Raw genomic sequence first — 11,694 nt, 5'->3', positions numbered from 1 at the left:
GGGAGTGGCCTGCCTCTTCCACCCAGCTGCTCAGCCAGTTGCCCTGCCCTCAAAGGGCCCTTCCTTACCCGGGAGCTGGCGAGAGGGCGAGTCCAGACTCATCCACCGCAGCATGTGGCAACCATCCTTGCTCAACACCCGAAGCTGTAAATCATAATGAGGAAAGAAGGAACCTTTCAAGGAGCAATTGCCTTTAACAAGCACGGCTTGGAAAGAACCTCAGTTCTGGGTCAGCACATGGTAGGTGGTTTGCACAGTGAGAAACTTCCACACTCCATCCCTCCTGTCCTGGGCCCCAAGGGCTCCGCCAGCCTCTCTGCTTCAGGAGGTGGGAATGGTCTCTTGCAACTTGCAGGTGAACCTCATGGAGGTGGGCTGCCTCCAGCCCAGCCCCTATCCTGGCCCGCTCACATACTTGCCCAGGTTCCCTGGAGCCCGGGCATTTCTGGTGATGTCCCGGGACACTACAGTACCGCTCTGGATTCTCACCCTGCTGGGGTTTGGGATGTGGGTCAAGGAGGAGACTGGAGGAGGCCACGGACTTCTGCACTTGGGGTTTGGGATCAAATTCAGGAGGTCCACGTGCTTGGGTAGGGAAAAAATTACACCCTTATTTTCACTAACCTTGAACTGATATTTAGCATTTTCTTCACCTAGGGTTGTAGTTGACAGCCCCACTAGTACTGGTAGTCCCAGTGGCTTTGTCTCTCTGGATATTCCCACTTGACATTACAGTTGTAGATATCTTGAAATAATATTTATTCACATTATTATCTCCAAATCAAAGTTTTAGACCAGCCACTAGATCTTGTTAGTTAGCATAGATATTGCTATGAATATTATAAATTTGGCTTTTAAAAATATTCGCTATTATGGGTTGGATTGTATTTCCCTCCAAAATGTTCAGACCCTAAATATCAGTAGCTTGGAATGGGACCTCATTTGGAAATAGTCTTTGCAAATGTCATTCACAAAGATGAGGTCATACTGGAGTAGGATGGCCCTGACCCAACATGACTGGTGTCCTTTTATGAAGGAGAATGTTAGGCACAGACACACAGGGAGAATACCACATGAGTACTGCCATGTGCCAAGGAACCCCCAGAAGCCGGGACAGAGACCTGTGCAGATCCTTCCCTGGTGCACTCAGAGGAAACAGCCCTGCTGGCGCCTGCATCTCTGACTTCTAGCCGCCAGGTCTGTGAGGGAATACATTCCTGTTTAACCCACTCGGTGTGTGATACTTTGCAGCCCTACCAAGCTTATTACACAGGTTTCCTTTGCTAGCCCATGTATTCTATTTATGCATTCCAAAGCATCCCCCTGAGTGGTGTACAGCGTTCACCAGCTGCTCAAAGCCTCCCAAAGGGCTAAGGAGCCCAGCTCTTGGGTGAGCTGCAGAGTTCTTGGGGGGCTGCCCAGATAGGTGCCTGTGGTCTTGTCTCAGTGGAGGAGCCAGTGGCTACAGGCTGGCACCGGGCACAGAACCCTGTCCTTTTCTGGGGTCTGGATCCAGTAGGGGGCAGGTGCATATCACCCAGAAGGGAGGCTGGCATCTCCCTGTGGAGGCTCATGGCTTAGCCTCACTGACACTCTGTACCATGTCACACATTCTAGAGACACCATTCAGACTCTGTGCACCCAGGTGCTGGCTCACAGCTGCGACCCAGGCTTGGGAGAGACGTATGCTCCGAGTCCTTCCACACGAGGCCCATCAGAGCTCTCTCTGGCAACCAGCTGGGCATGTGGACATAGGAAGCCGGTGATGGTGGCAAAGCTGTCCCTGGGTTTCAGGGCAGGTGGGCCCTGCGTCTGCACAGTGCTTGTTAAGTCAATTTGAAGTTCTGAAAGGCATGTGTACTTTGTGATAGGGGAATTCACGGAGGCCAGGAGGCTATTCCCCAGATCTGAAAAGGGAGGTGCTAGAGCCAGCCAGAGCCACGAGCCCAGCCACCACATGGCCGGGAAGATCCAGCAGATGGAAATGGTCATCATCCTTGTTCTGCTCACCTGGCCATCACCATGTGCTCCTCCAGGCCAGGACTTCCTGGGGACCCAGGTTCACACCCCACTGTTGTGACCCTTCTAGATGCACAGTCACCTGATGATAAACATGCTCGCTCTTGGGACATCCCTCACCAATATACTCATTCCTGCTGTTTGGCTTTTGCATGTGTTTCTCTCTTCTCGCTGTCCATACAGACATTACTGGGCAGCAGTCATACTCTGTGGCAGAGCCTCCCTGACCTGCCGTGTGGTCCTGGACAAGGTACTTGGGCTCCTTGGGCTTCAGTTGCCATGTCTGAGAAAGGGGGACATTACCAGTAGCCATTTCACAGGGATCACATAAGAACTGAGTTAAGGACATGTATGGGTCCTTAGGACACAAAATCCTATGAGATTTGCCCGGCGCTTGGGAAACGCTCAACAGACAAGAGCCGTTGTCATTACTGTGTAATGATTTGGTAAGCACGGTGACCTTTCACTGTGGCCCCGTGCCCGGCTCAGCCCTTCCTTTGCACAAATCACTTCTTTCTTGTTATGTCAATGCTTTGGACTATATTATACACCAAAGTAGGTTTTTTTGAATTGGAGTCTCACTCTGTTGCCCACGCTGGAGTACCATGGCACGCTCACAGCCACCCCAGCGTCAATCAGCTGGACTCCAGCAATCCTTCTGCCTCAGCCTTCCTAGTAGCAGGAACTACAGGAGTGTGCTACCACGCCCGGCTAATTGTTTATCTATTGTAGAGACGAGGTCTCACCAAGTTGCCTGGGCTGATCTTGAACCTGCGGGTTTGGACAATCCATTTGCCTCAGCCTCCCAAAGTGCTGGGATTACAGGCTGAGCCACTGAGTCTGACCCCAAAGTAGGTTTTGAGGTAAAAGGGCAGGGTCTTTACCAGAGGAGGCTCTGGCTTTGGAACCAAGCAGACCTAGATTCAATCTGTCATCACCTGTTTCCAGCTACCTGGCCTTGGACAAGATATTCTGTGTAAGATTCTGTTTCTTTGTAAAAAAAAGAAGGCAAGTCAACTGCTTGGAAGGATTGGCTTAAATAAGAAAATGTGGGCCAGGCACAGTGGCTCACGCCTATAATCCCAGCACTTTGGGAGGCTGAAGTGAAAGGATTGCCTGAGCCCAGGGGTTCAAGACCAACTGGGCAACTTGGTGAGACCTTGTCTCTACAATAAATCAAAAAAATTAACCAGGCATGGTGGCGTGTACCTGTAGATCCCGCTACTTGGAAAGCTGAGGCAGAAGGATCACCTGAGCCCCGCAGGTCAAGGCTACGGTGAGCATGCCACTGCACTCCAGCCTGGGCAATAGAGTGAGACTCCAACTCAAAAAAAAAAAAGAAAATGTGTATTTATTTTTTTCCTTTAAAAACAAATTGGTCAAGCATGGTGATTCACACTTGTAATCGCAGCACACTGGGAGGCAGAGGCAGGAGGATTCCCTGAGCCCAAGCATTCAAGACCAGCTTAGGCAACATAGTGAGACCTTGCCTCTAAAAAAAAAGTCAAAAAATCAACTGGGCACAGTGGCTCATGCCTATAGTCCTAGCTACTGGGGTGACTGAGATAGAAGGATTGCCTAAACCCAGGCTCCGAGCCATGTTCGTGTCACTCCATTCCAGTGAGCCGTGTTCGTGCCACTCCATTCCAGTCTCAGCACCCAGGAGTGTGGGGCAGAGTAGAATATCCCTAAGGAAGAATTTGGGATTTGGTTCAGAGAGTTTGGGGAGTTTGTACCCTGAGTCCAGGATAATCAACTACCCCAGTGTGTCTGGGACTGAGGGGTTCCCAGGATGTGAGAAAGTCCTATACAAACTGGCACTGCAGGTCACCCCACCTCTTTCCCTCCCATTGGCCTGGGCACTGGAAAGAGATTATGTTAATTTTCATCATGTTCATCGTCCATAGTCATTATCACAATAGGATGCAATAGGCACATTTCATGACTATCTTAGTCCGTTCAGACTACTTTAACAAAATGCCATAGACTAGGGGGCTTACAAACAACAGAAATGTATTTCTCTCCGTTCTGGAGGCTGAGAAGTCCAAGGTCAAAGGGGTCGGCAGATTTGGTGTCTAGTGAAGACTGTTTTCCTCATAAACAGCCATCTTCTTACTAACCTCACATGGTGGAAGGGGCGAGGGGGCTCTCTGGGGCCTCTATCATAAGATCACTAATCCCATTCTTGGGGGATCTACACTCCTGATCACCTCCAAAAGCCACACCTCCTATCCCATCGCTTTGGGGGTTAGGATTTCAACATGAATTTGGGGGACACCTAAACTTTCACATCATAGCACACACTGACTGTGTGCCAGATTCTTTTGTTTGTTTTTGAGTTGGGGGGGGGGGTTTGAGTTGGAGTCTGACTCTGTCACCCAGGCTGGAGGGCAGTGGCTGCTCCCAGCCACTGCAGCCTCGACCTGCTAGGCTCCGGCGATTCCTCCGCCTCACCCTTCCAAGCAGCCAAAACTACAGGCGTGTGCTACCACGCCCAGCTAATTTTTTTTTTGATTTATTGTAGAGACAAGGTCTCACCAAGTTGCCTGGGTGGGTCTCAAACCTGTGGGCTCAGGCAATCCTCACGCCTCAGCCTCCCAAAGTGCTGGGATTACAATGTGTACCAGATTCTATATAGGAAATTGGTATTTGATCACCCCATTGTTGCTCCAGGTTCAGCGATGATGTCATCATTTTAAAGACAAGGAAACTAGTGATCAGAGTTGCAGAGGAAGCTGTTTCAGCATGTCTGGCCCCAGCTGCCCAGGCCCCCTGAATCCAAGGGGACTTTCTTTGGCCCTGGGGCTGGGCTGGACTTGGCAGCTCAGGTCCCTGAGGGTTTGTGGCAGTCAAGGGAACAGCAGATTTTTTAGATGCTCAAGGTGTTCATTGAATGGAACTGGGTAGTGTTGGGTCCCTTTACTGTGTCCTTTTTGCTGCTTAGGGAGAGGACAAACGTTGCTTTGGTACCTGGAGGAAACTTCTAGACACCCCTGGGCTGCAGGACAATTGAATAATCTGATTTATGGGGCACCAACTCCATGCCAGGCCACAGGCTCCATGCTGTTCGAGGCTCCCTCTCCCAGGACCCAGCTGCCCAGTGCCCTTGTGGCTAACACCCATTCGTCAAATCTCCCCCTGACCTAGCTAGGCCTCTGGGGCTTCAAAGCAGTTTCCAGATAGACTCATCACTGCTTCCCCTCTTCGCACCAAGGGCTGGTAGGGGCCCAGGATGATGAAAACGAGGGTGGCGGTATCTTGCCGAGCCTGTCCCGAACGGGCTCCGCCAGGACTGGGAGCATAGAGGGAACAGAGTGGAGGAGTTTGGCCCATGCTCCAAGGTCAGTGTTGATGTCACCTTTTTTTTCTTTTTCTTTTTTTTTTGAGTTGGAGTCTCACTCTGTTGCCCAGACTGGAGTGCAGTGGCCGCTCCCGGCCACCGCAGCCTCGGCCTGCTGGGCTCTGGCGATCCTTCCGCCTCAGCCTTCTGAGTAGCTGGAACTACAGGCGCACGCTACCACACCCGGCTCATTTCTGATTTATTGTAGAGATGAGGTCTCACCAAGTTGCCCAGGCGTGTCTCGAACCCGCAGGCTCAGGCGATGTCACCTCTTTAAAGATGAGGAAATTGGAGGTCAGAGGACATGCATCAAGACAGACTGTGCACTGAGAACTAACGCCACAGCTGGCCCCTCCACAGTCTCTGCTTTCCTCCCATGAGCTCGGGTCAGCTGCATCCTAATTGTTAATGCTGGCTCCACCGCTGTCCACTTTGCAGGGTGAATTCCGAGACTCTGTGCGACTTGCATCTCTTCACCCTTCACTGGGGCCTTGTCAGAGACTAGCAGGGCCCAGGTCCTCCCTCCCCCTCTCCAGCTCTCCACTTCTCTCGGAGGATGGTGAGAGTTGAAGAGAGCCGAAGTCATACTAGGAAGGCTGCAGCTGCTGAGTGCAGCTGTGACATGTCCCTGACAGAAGTGGCCATCTGGGGGTTCCAGCTCCTATGCTGTTCCCCAGACCGGCGGCTGGGCCATGGCTGCCTTTCCTAATTCACACAGATTCTCTCTGTAGGCCAGTGGCGTCCCCACTGTGCCCTTTCCTCCTCCAGAAGGGGCACGAGCTCTGCTCCAGGGTCAAGGTTAGACCGTGACAGTCTGTGTGCGTCATCCCCCCAGCTATTCTCAAGACATGGATTCTCCCCCACAGGAAGTCAGGCAGCCCTCCTTGAACTTGGTGGCCTTCCTCAGGAGGGTCCCTTTACTACTTACTGTAGCTTCAAGTCCCCATCTGTTAAAAAAAAGAAAAAAAAAAAAAAGAAGTCCGGGCTTGGTGACTCAGCCTGTAATCCCAGCACTTTGGGAGGCCAAGGTAAGTGAATTGCCTGAGCCTACAAGTTCAAGACCAGCCTGGCCAACTTGGCAAGACCCCATCTCTACAATAAGTCAATTGGCCGTATGGTAGCACGCACCTGTAGTTCCAGCTACTTGGAAGGCTGAGGTGGAAGGATCGCTGGAGCCCAACAAGTCGACACTGGGGTGGCCGGGAGCGGCCACTGCACTCCAGTCTGGGCAATGGAGTGAGACTCCAACTCAAAAACAAGAAAAGAAAAAAGAAAGAGGGAGGAAGGGAGAGAAGCAGGGAGGGAAAGGAAAGAAAAAAAAGAAGAGAGAGAGAGAGAGACAGAGAAAGTAATATTGCCTGTCATAAGGATTGAACTGAATCAGGTAGATGAAGGGGCTGCTAGATTTCTATCAACAATGTCCATTTCCTTTACTCCATATAAGGTTCCAACTGAGTAAAATGTGTGTATGTTAAAAAAAAATTAACTAGTAAGAAGAAAGTCCAGCTTCTCCAGAGAATTAAAGGAAATGTCATTTAAAAATACACGTTTCCCATTTACCCAGGCTACCAGGAAGCCCAGAGCCAACTGTGAAGGCCCTCACAGAGGCTGCGTCTTCCCTGCTGTTGGTGCCAGTGCTTTCCCCTCCCTCCTTGACCTGGATTTTCTATTTAACAAGCCATCCTGTGGGAATGGCTGCAACATCCACAGGGTTCAGAGGTCCTCAGATCCTGCTTGGAAAGTGTGTGGAGTCTTAAGAACTCGCTTTGGTGTCCTGATTTTCACTTTCCTCCTCCGGAGCCTCACTGCCTCCAGGAAGAACGATTTCCTGTGGTGTTAGTGTGTGGAGGGGACCTGGGGGAGGGGAGAACACAGTCTCTTCCAGGCTGGTGGTTGAAAAAAGAGTGCTCAGCACAGGCTGAGCACAGGCTGAACCGTGACGTTGCTCAGCAGATTCCCTGGCCCCGAGGAGACCTGGAAGGTCACTGGGCATGAGCTGGGTTTGTCCAGGTCTGTCTGAGAAGGAGATGGGCTGGTGGGTGAGGTGTTTTTCCCCTGTTCCCAGATGAAAGCCAGGGCTCCAAACCCTTTTGGAGAAGGAGAAAGAGCAGGAAGACACCCCCACCTTCTTCAGGCTCCCAGGGCTCCCCTGCAGAGAGGAGGTTTGCAATGGGAACAGGCACTGGGGAGGTCTTAAGGAACCCCTCCCCAGGGCTTTTTCCCCAAACTGCGACTCTGCCAATGACTGTGCCTCCTTTTCCACCTCAACAGCCTTTCTTTCATTTCACAAAAGAAAGACATCTCTCCAGTGGCTCACGCCTGTAATCCCAGCACTTTGGGAGGTCAAGGCGAGAAAATTGCCTGAGTTCGGGACCAGTCTGGGCAACGTGGCAGGACCTCATCTCTAAAAAAAAGGAAAGAAAGACATCTCTCTCCCCTCCTGATCCCCACTATGGTGCATTGCCCAGAGTATAAAAATGCCTGAGCACCAAAGAGACATCCGAGAGGAAAGTTGACAGCAAAGCATACAGGTACAAAAGAGGGCGGTGCCTTTTGGAATTCACTTGGCAAATGCATAGTACAGTTTTACACCTTTGTATGTCCGTCTGCTTTTCTATCTATTCACCCATTCATCCATCCACCCATCCACTCAATCTACCCCCCATCCATTCATCCATCCACCTCCCATCTACCCATCCATCCATCCATCCATCCATCCACCCACCCCTCCTTCCCTTCTTCCCTCCCTCCCTCCCTCCACCTACCTATCCACCCGCCCATTTATTCATCCATCATTCCAACCTACTTCCTTCACTATCCAATTCTTAGCTTAAATCCTTATTCAGAAACGAGACAGTTGTCACTCAGACATAGAATAATATTTTTATTTAAATTTTAAAAACAAAACCAAACTTTTTGGTGGAAATTGAATTCAGAATGGGCTAAGTTCTCCAATAAGGCTTTGCTAATCAGGTTGCATAGTGGGCATTTTCTATACATCGAACAACTTAAATCTTCAGCTCTTGATATATTTGAAGCACATAAATAATATGTCCCAAAAACATACTTTGTTACAGTTAAACTTGTGATACCATTTTAGAGATCGACTTAAAAATATGCAGGACAAACATGGTTGTTCAACATTTTTTCAGGGGGATGCCTGAACCAAAAAGTTTGCTGATCACTGGCCAGGCCTGCCCTTGGGAAGCAAGCACGGGGCTGGTGCTGGACCTAGCTGAATTTCCTCTCTGCCCTTCGGGACAAGATACAGCTCATGCTTTGATGTGAAGGAAGAGGCAGCCTCATTGAGCCATGCCCGACTGGCCTGAGGCCCACGCAGCACCTGGTGCCAACCCAGGGCAATGCAAGAGGGCAGGAATTTGAGGAATGAGCCGGCTGACCCTGGACTGGTTCCGACAGGCTTCCTGCCCTGGCAGAAGGCTCAGTTCTGAGATTCCTTTCAGAGAAGGCCAGGCTAGGCCGAAGGATGGGGCTTGGGAATCTGTTTGAGTGGGAAGGGAAGTGGGTAGCTTTGTAGCCTGAAAGGCGTCAGCGGTCTCATTTAAAATATACCTGCATGGGATAAGGTAACTGTATTATGGAATATAAAATGCTATCTGGCCATCAAACATAGTTAATGACTTGGAAAGATGCTCATGATACATTATGAAGTGGAAAAAAGGCAAATAGGATCTCATTTTGTACAATAAACTGTGTTTATAGACAAGAGACAGGGAGGTGGATCTCAGTGTGAACTGTATTCATTTCTAAGCGCTCACTGTAGGTGATTTTCAGAAATGGCTTTACTGAAGTACAGTTGATATACTAATAAACTACACGTTTAAATGGTACAATTTTATACATTTTGGCATATGTCTATACCCATGAAATAGTTATCACAATCATCATAGTGATAAATCTATCACCCAGGAAAGTTTCTTCATGCCCCTTTGTGTGTGTGTGTATGTATGTATGTGTATGTGTATGTATGTGTATGTATGTATGTGTATGTGTGTATGTATGTATGTGTATGTATACATATGGATACATATATATAATATGTATATATATATACACACACACACACACACACACACACACACACACACACACACAGGGTGCCCAAAAAAATGTATACACAATTTAAGAAAGGAAAAAAACTGTATTAAAAGTGTAATACTCAATATATACTGTTAACAGAAGATGAATACACGTCACACTTGACTTCTGCAATTACAAGAGGTGCTCAAAGTGATTACCATCAGCATACGGACACTTCTGATTATGGTAGACTACTGCAGGATCTGTGGCTGTGCCAGGCCTTCCAGATCTTCCCTTGTGCACGTCACACACAGTAAATTCCATGCATCTCAAACTTACCACAAATGCGTGCAATTGTTAGGTGTGTGATATGTTCTGTTGCATACTCACATCTCCATTGTCTTTGTTTTTCCACAATGTTCTCGGATTTCGAATACCACTTCAAAATGGTCTTGCACTCCTCGAACAACAACTGTGCTTCCGCCATTTTCTTTGACTGCCCTGCCTGTCACATGGTAATGCTAGCATTCATTTGATCAACACCATCCTTTGAGTGAACGTCAAACTACACATTGCCACCGTAATGCAATTCAACTTTGAAAAGTAATACATAACCATATGTTCTCACTCATAAGCGGACTTTGAACAATTATCAGAATACTTTAAGAAAGGGATTGGCAGTAGTGGGAAACTGCCAGGGGAGGGGGTGGGATTGGCAGTTGAGGGAAATGGCCAAGGTACCTCCATAATGAACATTTGTATACCTAACCCTGAATTGTAACCCACATCTTCAAAAGAAAAGAAAAGAAAAGTAATACATATGTAACAGCATTTAAAATATGTACACATTTTTTGGGGAACAGCCCTGGTGTGTATATGTGTGTGTGTATCAGCTTGACTGAGATGCAGTCACAGACCACACAACTCGCCCATTGAAAGGGTTCAATTCAACCATCACGACAGCCCCTCTTAGAACATTTTCATTCCCATACAGGAAACCTCACGCCCTCATTAGCCATCAGTCCTCATCTGCCACACCAATTGCCCCCAACCCAGGCAGCCACGGATCTACTTTCTGTCTCTGCACATTTGCCTATTTGGAACATTTTGTATAGAAGGAATAAAGTGATGTGTAGTCCTTTGTGTCTAGTGTCTTTGACTTCGCTTAATGTATTCAAGGTTCAGCCATGTTGCACCACACATCAGTACATCAGCGCTCATTGGTCAACTATTTGAGGAATGCCAGAATGTTTTCCAAAACCAGTTGCCTCATTTGTATATACAACAAAGGGATTTATTATGAGGGATTGGCTCACATTATTACAGAGACAAAGTCCCACAATCTGCCACCAACAATCCCAGGAGAGCCGGTGTTGTCATTCCAGTCCAAACCTGAAGAACTGAAGACCGACCAGGGAGCCCAAGATGGGTGTCCCCGTGTAAGTGCAAAGGCCAGAGAACTGGCTGAAGACCATGGGCTTCCATGTTCCAGGGCAGGAGCTCCATGAGAGGGAGAATGCACCCTTTTGCCACCTTTTTGAGCTATTCAAGCCCTCAGTGGGTTGGAAGGTGCCACCCATATTGGCGAGGGCAGATCCTCCTTGCTCAGTCTACTGATTACAATGCTAATCTCTTCTGGAAACACCATCTCAGACACACCCAGGAATAATGGGCAATGCTCTGCCCAGCCAAGCTGACAGATGAAATCAGCCATCACAAATCCATGCCTTGTCAACCCGGCACCCACATGAATCTATAAATTCTTTTAATCTGTAGTTTCCACATTTTCTCTAATAAATATATATTACTGTAAAATAGAGGGAAAATAATACTGTAAAAATAGCTACCCTGTATGCTATTCATAAGAGGAAAAATTTGTCAACACCTAAGTTTCCAATAATGATATATCAACAAAGTGGAATAATAAACCAGGCGTGGTGGCTCACGTCTGTAATCCCAGCGTTTTGGGAGGCCAAGCTAAGAGGATTGCCTGAGTCCACAGGTTCAAGACCAGCCTGGGCAACATGGCAAGACCTCATCTCTACAATAAATCAAAAAATTAGCTGGGCATGGTGGTGCATGCCTGTAGTTTCAGCTGCTTGAAAGGCTGAGGTGGAAGAATTGCCTGAGCCCAGCACGTCAAGAGTGTGGTGGTTTTGAGTATGCCACTAGACTCGCCTGGGCTGTAGCCCCAACTACTCAGAAGACTGAGGCAGAAGGATTCCCAGAGCCTCAGAGGTCAAGGTGAGCCATGACGGGGCCACTGCACTTTAGCCTAGGTGACAGAGTGAGAC

Source organism: Carlito syrichta, unplaced genomic scaffold (genome assembly GCF_000164805.1).
Source record: "Carlito syrichta isolate Samal-C Ts95f unplaced genomic scaffold, Tarsius_syrichta-2.0.1 Scaffold307019, whole genome shotgun sequence".
Taxonomy (NCBI): Eukaryota; Metazoa; Chordata; class Mammalia; order Primates; family Tarsiidae; genus Carlito; species Carlito syrichta.
This window is presented reverse-complemented; position numbering follows the sequence as displayed.